A 13,647-nucleotide genomic window follows, 5' to 3' on the forward strand; every position below is an offset into this window, starting at 1 on the left:
AGCAAGGGAGCATCCTATAGCTCTCCTATAACTGTTCTGAGACCAGTGCAGACAGACAGCACACTGGAGGTTAAATAATGCACTAAATAGGGAGCAAGGGAGCATCCTATAGCTCTCCTATAACTGTTCTGAGACCAGTGCAGACAGACAGCACACTGGAGGTTAAGTCATGCACTAAATAGAGAGCAAGGGAGCATCCTATAGCTCTCCTATAACTGTTCTGAGACCAGTGCAGACAGACAGCACACTGGAGGTTAAGTCATGCACTAAATAGGGAGCAAGGGAGCATCCTATAGCTCTCCTATAACTGTTCTGAGACCAGTGCAGACAGACAGCACACTGGAGGTTAAGTCATGCACTAAATAGAGAGCAAGGGAGCATCCTATAACTCTCCTATAACTGTTCTGAGATCAGTGCAGACAGACAGCACACTGGAGGTTAAGTCATGCACTAAATATGGAGCAAGGGAGCATCCTATAACTCTCCTATAACTGTTCTGAGACCAGTGCAGACAGACAGCACACTGGAGGTTAAGTCATGCACTAAATAGGGAGCAAGGGAGCATCCTATAACTCTCCTATAACTGTTCTGAGACCAGTGCAGACAGACAGCACACTGGAGGTTAAATAATGCACTAAATATGGAGCAAGGGAGCATCCTATAACTCTCCTATAACTGTTCTGAGACCAGTGCAGACAGACAGCACACTGGAGGTTAAATAATGCACTAAATAGGGAGCAAGGGAGCATCCTATACCTCTCCTATAACTGTTCTGAGACCAGTGCAGACAGACAGCACACTGGAGGTTAAGTCATGCACTAAATAGGAAGCAAGGGAGCATCCTATAGCTCTCCTATAACTGTTCTGAGACCAGTGCAGACAGACAGCACACTGGAGGTTAAGTCATGCACTAAATAGGGAGCAAGGGAGCATCCTATAACTCTCCTATAACTGTTCTGAGATCAGTGCAGACAGACAGCACACTGGAGGTTAAGTCATGCACTAAATAGGGAGCAAGGGAGCATCCTATAACTCTCCTATAACTGTTCTGAGACCAGTGCAGACAGACAGCACACTGGAGGTTAAATAATGCACTAAATATGGAGCAAGGGAGCATCCTATAACTCTCCTATAACTGTTCTGAGACCAGTGCAGACAGACAGCACACTGGAGGTTAAATAATGCACTAAATAGGGAGCAAGGGAGCATCCTATACCTCTCCTATAACTGTTCTGAGACCAGTGCAGACAGACAGCACACTGGAGGTTAAGTCATGCACTAAATAGGAAGCAAGGGAGCATCCTATAGCTCTCCTATAACTGTTCTGAGACCAGTGCAGACAGACAGCACACTGGAGGTTAAGTCATGCACTAAATAGGGAGCAAGGGAGCATCCTATAACTCTCCTATAACTGTTCTGAGATCAGTGCAGACAGACAGCACACTGGAGGTTAAGTCATGCACTAAATATGGAGCAAGGGAGCATCCTATAACTCTCCTATAACTGTTCTGAGACCAGTGCAGACAGAAAGCACACTGGAGGTTAAATAATGCACTAAATAGGGAGCAAGGGAGCATCCTATAACTCTCCTATAACTGTTCTGAGACCAGTGCAGACAGACAGCACACTGGAGGTTAAGTCATGCACTAAATAGGGAGCAATGGAGCATCCTATAGCTCTCCTATAACTGTTCTGAGACCAGTGCAGACAGACAGCACACTGGAGGTTAAGTCATGCACTAAATAGGGAACAAGGGAGAATCCTATAGCTCTCCTATAACTGTTCTGAGACCAGTGCAGACAGACAGCACACTGGAGGTTAAGTCTTGCACTAAATAGGGAGCAAGGGAGCATCCTATAGCTCTCCTATAACTGTTCTGAGACCAGGGCAGACAGACAGCACACTGGAGGTTAAATAATGCACTAAATAGGGAGCAAGGGAGCATCCTATAGCTCTCCTATAACTGTTCTGAGACCAGTGCAGACAGACAGCACACTGGAGGTTAAATAATGCACTAAATAGGGAGCAAGGGAGCATCCTATAACTCTCCTATAACTGTTCTGAGACCAGTGCAGACAGACAGCACACTGGAGGTTAAATAATGCACTAAATAGGGAGCAAGGGAGCATCCTATAGCTCTCCTATAACTGTTCTGAGACCAGTGCAGACAGACAGCACACTGGAGGTTAAGTCATGCACTAAATAGGGAGCAAGGGAGCATCCTATAGCTCTCCTATAACTGTTCTGAGACCAGTGCAGACAGACAGCACACTGGAGGTTAAGTCATGCACTAATTGGGGAGCAAGGGAGCATCCTATAGCTCTCTTTTAACTGTTCTGAGACCAGTGCAGACAGACAGCACACTGGATGTTAAATAATGCACTAAATGGGGAGCAAGGGAGCATCCTATAGCTCTCCTATAACTGTTCTGAGACCAGTGCAGACAGACAGCACACTGGAGGTTAAGTCATGCACTAAATAGGGAGCAAGGGAGCATCCTATAGCTCTCCTATAACTGTTCTGAGACCAGTGCAGACAGACAGCACACTGGAGGTTAAGTCATGCACTAAATAGAGAGCAAGGGAGCATCCTATAACTCTCCTATAACTGTTCTGAGATCAGTGCAGACAGACAGCACACTGGAGGTTAAGTCATGCACTAAATAGGGAGCAAGGGAGCATCCTATAACTCTCCTATAACTGTTCTGAGACCAGTGCAGACAGACAGCACACTGGAGGTTAAGTCATGCACTAAATAGGGAGCAAGGGAGCATCCTATAACTCTCCTATAACTGTTCTGAGACCAGTGCAGACAGACAGCACACTGGAGGTTAAATAATGCACTAAATATGGAGCAAGGGAGCATCCTATAACTCTCCTATAACTGTTCTGAGACCAGTGCAGACAGACAGCACACTGGAGGTTAAATAATGCACTAAATAGGGAGCAAGGGAGCATCCTATACCTCTCCTATAACTGTTCTGAGACCAGTGCAGACAGACAGCACACTGGAGGTTAAGTCATGCACTAAATAGGGAGCAAGGGAGCATCCTATAGCTCTCCTATAACTGTTCTGAGACCAGTGCAGACAGACAGCACACTGGAGGTTAAGTCATGCACTAAATAGGGAGCAAGGGAGCATCCTATAACTCTCCTATAACTGTTCTGAGATCAGTGCAGACAGACAACACACTGGAGGTTAAGTCATGCACTAAATATGGAGCAAGGGAGCATCCTATAACTCTCCTATAACTGTTCTGAGACCAGTGCAGACAGAAAGCACACTGGAGGTTAAATAATGCACTAAATAGGGAGCAAGGGAGCATCCTATAACTCTCCTATAACTGTTCTGAGACCAGTGCAGACAGACAGCACACTGGAGGTTAAGTCATGCACTAAATAGGGAGCAATGGAGCATCCTATAGCTCTCCTATAACTGTTCTGAGACCAGTGCAGACAGACAGCACACTGGAGGTTAAGTCATGCACTAAATAGGGAACAAGGGAGAATCCTATAGCTCTCCTATAACTGTTCTGAGACCAGTGCAGACAGACAGCACACTGGAGGTTAAATAATGCACTAAATAGGGAGCAAGGGAGCATCCTATAGCTCTCCTATAACTGTTCTGAGACCAGTGCAGACAGACAGCACACTGGAGGTTAAATAATGCACTAAATAGGGAGCAAGGGAGCATCCTATAACTCTCCTATAACTGTTCTGAGACCAGTGCAGACAGACAGCACACTGGAGGTTAAATAATGCACTAAATAGGGAGCAAGGGAGCATCCTATAGCTCTCCTATAACTGTTCTGAGACCAGTGCAGACAGACAGCACACTGGAGGTTAAGTCATGCACTAAATAGGGAGCAAGGGAGCATCCTATAGCTCTCCTATAACTGTTCTGAGACCAGTGCAGACAGACAGCACACTGGAGGTTAAGTCATGCACTAATTGGGGAGCAAGGGAGCATCCTATAGCTCTCCTATAACTGTTCTGAGACCAGTGCAGACAGACAGCACACTGGAGGTTAAGTCATGCACTAATTGGGGAGCAAGGGAGCATCCTATAGCTCTCCTATAACTGTTCTGAGACCAGTGCAGACAGACAGCACACTGGATGTTAAATAATGCACTAAATGGGGAGCAAGGGAGCATCCTATAGCTCTCCTATAACTGTTCTGAGACCAGTGCAGACAGACAGCACACTGGAGGTTAAGTCATGCACTAAATAGGGAGCAAGGGAGCATCCTATAGCTCTCCTATAACTGTTCTGAGACCAGTGCAGACAGACAGCACACTGGAGGTTAAGTCATGCACTAAATAGGGAGCAAGGGAGCATCCTATAACTCTCCTATAACTGTTCTGAGATCAGTGCAGACAGACAGCACACTGGAGGTTAAGTCATGCACTAAATAGGGAGCAAGGGAGCATCCTATAACTCTCCTATAACTGTTCTGAGACCAGTGCAGACAGACAGCACACTGGAGGTTAAATAATGCACTAAATATGGAGCAAGGGAGCATCCTATAACTCTCCTATAACTGTTCTGAGACCAGTGCAGACAGACAGCACACTGGAGGTTAAATAATGCACTAAATAGGGAGCAAGGGAGCATCCTATACCTCTCCTATAACTGTTCTGAGACCAGTGCAGACAGACAGCACACTGGAGGTTAAGTCATGCACTAAATAGGAAGCAAGGGAGCATCCTATAGCTCTCCTATAACTGTTCTGAGACCAGTGCAGACAGACAGCACACTGGAGGTTAAGTCATGCATTAAATAGGGAGCAAGGGAGCATCCTATAACTCTCCTATAACTGTTCTGAGATCAGTGCAGACAGACAGCACACTGGAGGTTAAGTCATGCACTAAATAGGGAGCAAGGGAGCATCCTATAACTCTCCTATAACTGTTCTGAGACCAGTGCAGACAGACAGCACACTGGAGGTTAAATAATGCACTAAATAGGGAGCAAGGGAGCATCCTATAACTCTCCTATAACTGTTCTGAGACCAGTGCAGACAGACAGCACACTGGAGGTTAAATAATGCACTAAATAGGGAGCAAGGGAGCATCCTATACCTCTCCTATAACTGTTCTGAGACCAGTGCAGACAGACAGCACACTGGAGGTTAAGTCATGCACTAAATAGGGAGCAAGGGAGCATCCTATAGCTCTCCTATAACTGTTCTGAGACCAGTGCAGACAGACAGCACACTGGAGGTTAAGTCATGCACTAAATAGGGAGCAAGGGAGCATCCTATAACTCTCCTATAACTGTTCTGAGATCAGTGCAGACAGACAACACACTGGAGGTTAAGTCATGCACTAAATATGGAGCAAGGGAGCATCCTATAACTCTCCTATAACTGTTCTGAGACCAGTGCAGACAGAAAGCACACTGGAGGTTAAATAATGCACTAAATAGGGAGCAAGGGAGCATCCTATAACTCTCCTATAACTGTTCTGAGACCAGTGCAGACAGACAGCACACTGGAGGTTAAATAATGCACTAAATAGGGAGCAAGGGAGCATCCTATAGCTCTCCTATAACTGTTCTGAGACCAGTGCAGACAGACAGCACACTGGAGGTTAAGTCATGCACTAAATAGGGAGCAAGGGAGCATCCTATATCTCTCCTATAACTGTTCTGAGACCAGTGCAGACAGACAGCACACTGGAGGTTAAGTCATGCACTAAATAGGGAGCAAGGGAGCATCCTATAGCTCTCCTATAACTGTTCTGAGACCAGTGCAGACAGACAGCACACTGGAGGTTAAGTCATGCACTAAATAGGGAGCAAGGGAGCATCCTATAACTCTCCTATAACTGTTCTGAGATCAGTGCAGACAGACAGCACACTGGAGGTTAAGTCATGCACTAAATAGGGAGCAAGGGAGCATCCTATAACTCTCCTATAACTGTTCTGAGACCAGTGCAGACAGACAGCACACTGGAGGTTAAGTAATGCACTAAATAGGGAGCAAGGGAGCATCCTATAGCTCTCCTATAACTGTTCTGAGACCAGTGCAGACAGACAGCACACTGGAGGTTAAGTCATGCACTAAATAGGGAGCAAGGGAGCATCCTATAGCTCTCCTAAACTGTTCTGAGACCAGTGCAGACAGACAGCACACTGGAGGTTAAGTCATGCACTAAATAGGGAACAAGGGAGCATTCTATAGCTCTCCTATAACTGTTCTGAGACCAGTGCAGACAGACAGCACACTGGAGGTTAAGTCATGCACTAAATAGGGAGCAAGGGAGCATCCTATAACTCTCCTATAACTTTTCTGAGACCAGTGCAGACAGACAGCACACTGGAGGTTAAATAATTCACTAAATAGGGAGCAAGGGAGCATCCTATAGCTCTCCTATAACTGTTCTGAGACCAGTGGAGACAGACAGCACACTGGAGGTTAAATAATGCACTAAATAGGGAGCAAGGGAGCATCCTATAGCTCTCCTATAACTGTTCTGAGACCAGTGCAGACAGACAGCACACTGGAGGTTAAGTCATGCACTAAATAGGGAGCAAGGGAGCATCCTATAGCTCTCCTAAACTGTTCTGAGACCAGTGCAGACAGACAGCACACTGGAGGTTAAGTCATGCACTAAATAGGGAACAAGGGAGCATCCTATAGCTCTCCTATAACTGCTCTGAGACCAGTGCAGACAGACAGCACACTGGAGGTTAAGTCTTGCACTAAATAGGGAGCAAGGGAGCATCCTATATCTCTCCTATAACTGTTCTGAGACCAGTGCAGACAGACAGCACACTGGAGGTTAAATAATGCACTAAATATGGAGCAAGGGAGCATCCTATAACTCTCCTATAACTGTTCTGAGACCAGTGCAGACAGACAGCACACTGGAGGTTAAATAATGCACTAAATAGGGAGCAAGGGAGCATCCTATAGCTCTCCTAAACTGTTCTGAGACCAGTGCAGACAGACAGCACACTGGAGGTTAAGTCATGCACTAAATAGGGAACAAGGGAGCATCCTATAGCTCTCCTATAACTGCTCTGAGACCAGTGCAGACAGACAGCACACTGGAGGTTAAGTCTTGCACTAAATAGGGAGCAAGGGAGCATCCTATAGCTCTCCTATAACTGTTCTGAGACCAGTGCAGACAGACAGCACACTGGAGGTTAAGTCATGCACTAAATAGGGAGCAAGGGAGCATCCTATAGCTCTCATATAACTGTTCTGAGACCAGTGCATCTGATCAAAAGTTCAGTTTCAGGCTGCAGATGATGTTTGGATCACTCAACATGTTTGACACACATGGGACAATAATAATCAGTACATAGATTCACAAATTATAATGGATCATTTTATTTTAACATGGTTTAAATCAAATCAAATCACTTTTATTGTCACACGACCATGTACACAAGTGCAACAGCTGAAATTCTTGTGTGCAGCTCCGAGCAACACATCAGTGATGACAATGACGAGACATATCAATTACAATAAACAACATATTTACACAATTACATATCAAATGTACACATAATTACACAACACAACATGATATACAATGTAGAGTAAACAATGCACACAATATATAAAGAGTATAAAAAATATACAGCAGGTTGTATTGTAAAGAGAATATAATTATGACAGTCCAGTGTGAGATTATAGGTTAATAAAGTGCAGTGCTAATTACTGATCGTGATAGATCAGGTGTTCAACAGTCTGACTGCTTGGGGGAAGAAGCTGTCATGTAGTCGGCTGGTGCGAGTCCTGATGCTGCGATACCGCCTGCCTGATGGTAGCAGTGAGAACAGACCATGACTCGGGTGACTGGAGTCTCTGATGATCCTCCGAGCTTTTTTCACACACCGCCTGGTGTATATGTCCTGGAGGGAGGGAAGCTCACCTCCGATGATGTTCCTGGCAGTTCGCACCACCCTTTGCAGGGCTTTGCAGTTGTGCGCGGTGCTATTGCCGAACCAGGTGGTGATGCAGCCATTCAGGATGCTCTCTACAGTGCTGGTGTAGAACCGTGTGAGGATGTGCTGGTTCATTCCACCACAGTGATTGACAGTGATTGGATGATGCTGGTCATTACTTTTAATCAGAATTAATTCAGCTTTATAGAAAATCAACTGTAATGTCTATAATGTTTAAGAAACATCAATATGTTTCAGCATTTTTCAGCATACACTTTGTTCATGTTAGTTAATAAAAATGCAATTGTTCATTATTAGTTCATGTTTGTTAATAGTGCATTAACTAATCTTTACTAATACAACTTTTGATTTTAAAAATGGATTAGTATAGAGTATGTTGATCAAACAAAGATTTCTAGAAGAATATTTCAGCTCTGAAAGTCCTCACAATACAAATTAATGGTGACCAGAACTTTGAAGGTACAAAAAGCACATAAAGATATAAACATGACTCCAGTGGTTTAATCCATGTCTTCAGAAGTTAAGTTATAAATGTGGGTGAGAAACAGATCAATATTTAAGTCATTTATAATATACATTTTCCTCCTTGCACAGTAGTTGATGAAATGCACAAAGAATGTGAATCCCCAAAAACAAGAGATGACAAAGTGAAAGTGAAAGTGGAGATTGATAGTAAAACATATTTAAACATCGATCTGTTTCTCAACCTCACTTCTGAAGACATGGATTAAACCACTGGAGTCTCATGGATTACTTTTATGCTACCTTTATGTGCTTTTTGACCTCCATTCCCTTGCACTGAATGTACCAACAGAGCTGAGATATTCTTCTAAAGATCTTTGTGTTCAACAGAAGAAAGTCCTACACATCTGGGATGGCATGAGGGTGAGTAAATGAGATCATTTTTAAACCTTTAAGCATCATGTGGCAGCGGGGGCGTGGTCAAGCGCCCGTCCGGGAGAGAAAAGCGGTAAGGGCGCTCACACCTGGGCTAAATTATGTCTAACACCTGTCTCTAATTGCAGTAGAGCGAGGAGAGCGGATAAAAAGCCAGCAGCCGCAGAGCAGGGGAAGATCGACAACGAACTCAGCGTTCGAATACAGAGACATTCTGAATACTGTTGTGACTAAGAAAGGCAAATTAAAAGGCTTACCGTGTCTCGGAGTCTTGCATCCTGTCGTCCTTGCTTAGACAGCGTTACACTGGTGCCGACACCCGGGAAGATTATTAGGAACACCTGTCTTCCAAGGATGGAACAGAATCGCCCCGTAGAGTCCTCCCAGCTGGCGGAAGTCCTCCAGTCCCTCGCTACACTCCATCAGAGCCACCAACAATCCCTGCTTGAGCTCCGGCAAGACCAGGATCGTCGCTTCTTTGAAATCATGCGGGCTCAAGCAGAGGACTGGCACGCCATCCGGAGCCACCTCAGCCAGGAGGACGCTCTAGCCGCAGCCGCGACCCCGGACACCCGCGCCACATTGCCACCACCCGCGTTACAGAAGATGGGGCCGGCAGATGACCCAGAAGCGTTCATCGACTTGTTTGAACGAACGGCGGAAATTTAGGGGTGGCCCCAAGACCAGTGGGCAGCCCGTCTAGTCCCTCTCCTGTCCGGGGAAGCACAACTCGCGGCGCAACAGCTGCCGGCAACAAGCCTCCTGGCTTACCCCGATCTGAGGAAAGCCATCTTGCAACGGGTTGGTCGGAGCCCGGAAGAAAGTCACCAGCTCTTCCGGGCCTTGAAGCTCGATAAATCCGACCGCCCGTTTGCGTTCGCTCAGCGGCTCCGTGATGCCTGTCGGAGGTGGCTGCTCGCACGGGACCGCGACGTCGAGGAGCTAGTCGACCAGGTGGTACTGGAGCAGTTTGTCCAGCGTTTGCCCCGGAAGACGGCCGAGTGGGTCCAGTGCCACCGCCCGGCGTCGCTGGAGGAAGCCGTCCGACTCATGAGGAGGACCACATGGCGGCGATTCCTAGGGCGGATGAGCCCTCTCTCTCTGTTTCCCTTCCCCAGTGTCTTCCCCTGTTTTTTTCCCTCCCCTCTTCCCTCTCGCTCTGCTCTCTCCCCAGGGTCCGTTCCTGCCCCCACAGGCGCTGAGCGTTTTGGGACCAGCTTCCCGGCCTTGGGAACACCCGCCTAGCCCTTCCCGTCCTTCAGCCGCTCTCCTCCTCAGGTGGGGGCACCCGCCAGCATGCAGGTGCGGCCGCAGCGCCTGGGCCGGTCTGCTGGAGGTGCGGAGACCCGGACCACTTCCGGGATCAGTGTCCGCTGATGGAAATAGGGGCAGTGGTGCGGGTCTCCGATGTTCCGCAGGCTGCCCCGATCGGGCTGGAGCTTACCGGTTCGGTAAGAATCCAGGGGGTACATACCAAGCTTTGTTGGATACCGGCTGTAACCAGACCACCATCCACCAACGCTTGGTTCAACCCGGGGCTCTGGGCTCAGCTAAACTGGTGAGGGTGAGGTGTGTGCATGGGGATATTCACAAGTATCCCGTGGTGACTCTGGCGATCAAATTCCGGGGAGAAAAACATGGAGGTTAAGTCATGCACTAACCGTGTGGAGGCAGCGGTTAGTTCCCGCCTCACCCATCCGCTAATTTTGGGTACGGATTGGCCGAATTTTAGAAAGTTATTGGAGGGAGTTTGTGCGGATGGGTCCTGCGTGAAAGTGAAGGGGTGTGCGATGTGCGATGCTTTGGCGGGGGAGGCGGAGCCAGGGCCGTCCTCTGCTGCTCCGAGTGACGTGGGAAGGGGCGAGGTGGACGCTCCTCCTCTCCGGGAATTCCGGAGGGGACTTCCCCTTGGAGCAGTCGCGGGATCGAAACCCTTAAGCACGCTTTTGACCAAGTGAGAGTAATCAATGGTCAACAACTCCGCCCGGGCGTCGCCGTTTCATATCCGTATTTTTCGCTTATTAAAGACCGGTTATACAGAGTGACGCAGGACGCTCAAACAAAGGAGGAAGTAACACAATTATTGATTCCACGGAGCCGCCGGGAAATGGTTTTCCAGGCAGCTCACTATAATCCCATGGCCGGTCACCTAGGGGAACGGAAAACACTTCTCCGTCTAATAGCCCGTTTCTATTGGCCGGGCATTGGCGGTGACGTCCGCAGGTGGTGTGCGGCGTGCCGTGAATGTCAGCTGGTTAACCCACCGGCCACCCCAAAAGCGCCATTGCGCCCTTTACCATTAATCGAGGTCCCCTTCGAAAGAATTGGAATGGACCTCGTAGGGCCATTAGAACGGTCAGCACGCGGACATCGCTTCGTGCTAGTCCTAGTGGATTACGCGACGTGATATCCGGAAGCAGTGCTTCTGAGCAACATCTCCGCACGTAGTGTTGCAGGGGCACTCTTCAAGATAATCTCCCGGGTGGGGATTCCGAAAGAAATCCTAACCGATCAAGGCACGACTTTTATGTCACGAACACTTCGCGAACTTTACGAGCTCTTGGGCATCAAATCGATTCGCACTAGCGTTTACCATCCTCAGACAGATGGCCTAGTGGAACGATTTAATAAAACGCTCAAGAACATGATTCAGTAAATTGCGTACACGATGACGCTAGGAATTGGGATAAGTGGCTAGACCCCTGTTGTTTGCAGTACAAGAGGTCCCGCAAGCCTCCACCGGGTTCTCCCGTTTGAGCTACTGTGCAGGCGACGCCCGCGGTGTCCTTGGCGTCATCCATGGCGTGGGAGGAGGGACCTTCTAACAGTAAAAATGAAATTCAATTCGTTCTCGATCTTAGAGCAAAACTCCACACACTGGGGCTGACTAACACAGGAGAATTTGCTCCAAGCTCAAGAACGCCAACGCCGGCTGTATAACAGGGGTGCTCGGCTCACGGAATTTGCACCGGGAGACAAGGTACTCGTATTACTCCCAACATCGAGCTCTAAATTACTCGCCAAGTGGCAAGGACCCTTTGAGGTCACACGACGAGTGGGGGATCTCGATTATGAGGTTAAACGTACCGATAGAGTCAAATTAATCACCTCAACCTCCTGAAATTATGGAGGGAGGAGGCGGCCTCTGTGACGTTGGCCACGGTAGTTCCGTAGAGGGCGGAGCTCGGACCGGAGATAAACAAAAACTACAATCCCAATACTCCGGTTACTTGTGGGGACCAACTCTCACCGCGGCAGCTCACAGAGGTTTCGGAATTACAAAAGGAATTTGCGGACGTGTTTTCCCCTCTACCGGGCCGTACAAACCTCATACAGCACCACATCGAGACCGAGCCGGGCGCGGTGGTGCGTTGCCGCCCCTATCGCTTACCTGAACATAAAAAGAAAATCGTACGGGAAGAATTAGATGCGATGCTTGATATGGGCGTAATAGAGGAATCCCACAGTGATTGGTCCAGCCCGGTTGTTCTTGTTCCCAAGAGTGATGGGTCTGTTCGTTTCTGTGTGGATTACAGAAAAGTCAACGCGGTGTCTAAATTTGACGCGTACCCAATGCCCCGTGTTGATGAACTGCTCGATCGGTTAGGTACTGCTCGATTTTATTCGACCTTGGATTTAACAAAGGGTTATTGGCAGATCCCCTTGACACCAATGTCCCGTGAGAAAACAGCCTTCACCACGCCGTTTGGATTACACCAATTTGTGACGCTTCCTTTCGGTTTGTTTGGGGCACCAGCCACGTTTCAGCGACTCATGGATCGGATCCTCAGACCACACACCGCGTACGCCGCTGCCTATTTAGATGACATTATCATTTATAGCAAATATTGGCAGCGGCACATGCAACATCTGAGGGCCGTCCTGAGATCGCTGCGGTGGCGAGGCTCACAGCAAACCCTAAGAAGTCTTGCGGTTGAGCGTGTGGAGATGCGGTATCTGGGGTTCCACTTGGGTCATGGCCAGGTGCGTCCCCAAATTGATAAGACTGCGGCGATTGCGACTTGCCCTAGACCTAAGACCAAAAAGGGGGTGAGGCAGTTCCTGGGGCTGGCTGGCTATTACAGAAGATTTGTGCCTAATTATTCGGACGTCACCAGCCCGCTGACTGACCTCACTAAAAAGGGGGCTCCAGATCCGGTCCAATGGTCAGAGCAGTGCCAACAGGCGTTTACGCAGATTAAAGCTGCACTTTGTGGGGGGCCGCTTTTGCATGCACCTGACTTCTCTCTCCCTTTTGTATTGCAGACGGAGGGCTGGGGGCCGTACTCTCGCAGCTGGTGGAGGGAGAGGAGCGCCCGGTGCTGTACATTAGCCGAAAGCTCTCCTTAAGGGAGACTAAGTACAGCACAGTGGAGAAGGAGTGTCTGGCCATCAAGTGGGCGGTCCTCACCCTCCGGTACTACCTGCTGGGGCGGGCCTTCACCCTCTGCTCGGATCATGCCCCACTGCAGTGGCTCCACCGCATGAAAGATACTAACGCCCGGATCACCCGTTGGTATCTGGCCCTCCAGCCTTTTAAGTTCAAGGTGGTCCACAGACCGGGGGTGCAGATGGCTGCCGCCGACTTCCTCTCCAGAAATGGGGGAGTGGTAGGCAGGCGGATGACGCCCGGCCTGAGTCGGGCGGTGGGGGTATGTGGCAGCGGGGCGTGGTCAAGCGCCCGTCCGAGAGAAAAGCGGTAAGGGCGCTCACACCTGGGCTAAATTATGTCTAACACCTGTCTCTAATTGCAGTAGAGCGAGGAGAGCGGATAAAAAGCCAGCAGCCGCAGAGCAGGGGAAGATCGAAAACGAACTCAGCGTTCGAATAC

General features: G+C 48.5%; 1 long non-coding RNA gene across 5 annotated transcripts; it reads left to right on the forward strand.

Annotated features, from left to right (window-relative positions):
• Positions 1 to 762: 762 nt before the first annotated feature.
• LOC127650484 (uncharacterized) lies at positions 763 to 6,038 on the forward strand. Of its 5 annotated transcripts, none has more exons than XR_007971449.1 (5): positions 763 to 1,081; positions 2,646 to 2,829; positions 4,302 to 4,485; positions 4,854 to 4,945; positions 5,774 to 6,038. It is a non-coding gene; the product is annotated as an uncharacterized LOC127650484 (long non-coding RNA). The 5 variants fall into 5 exon arrangements; XR_007971453.1 differs by having other exon boundaries at positions 5,866 to 5,928; XR_007971452.1 differs by lacking the exon at positions 5,774 to 6,038 and adding an exon at positions 5,222 to 5,284.
• Positions 6,039 to 13,647: the final 7,609 nt, after the last annotated feature.

This window comes from Xyrauchen texanus, chromosome 10 (genome assembly GCF_025860055.1).
Source record: "Xyrauchen texanus isolate HMW12.3.18 chromosome 10, RBS_HiC_50CHRs, whole genome shotgun sequence".
In the NCBI taxonomy this organism is placed as follows: Eukaryota; Metazoa; Chordata; class Actinopteri; order Cypriniformes; family Catostomidae; genus Xyrauchen; species Xyrauchen texanus.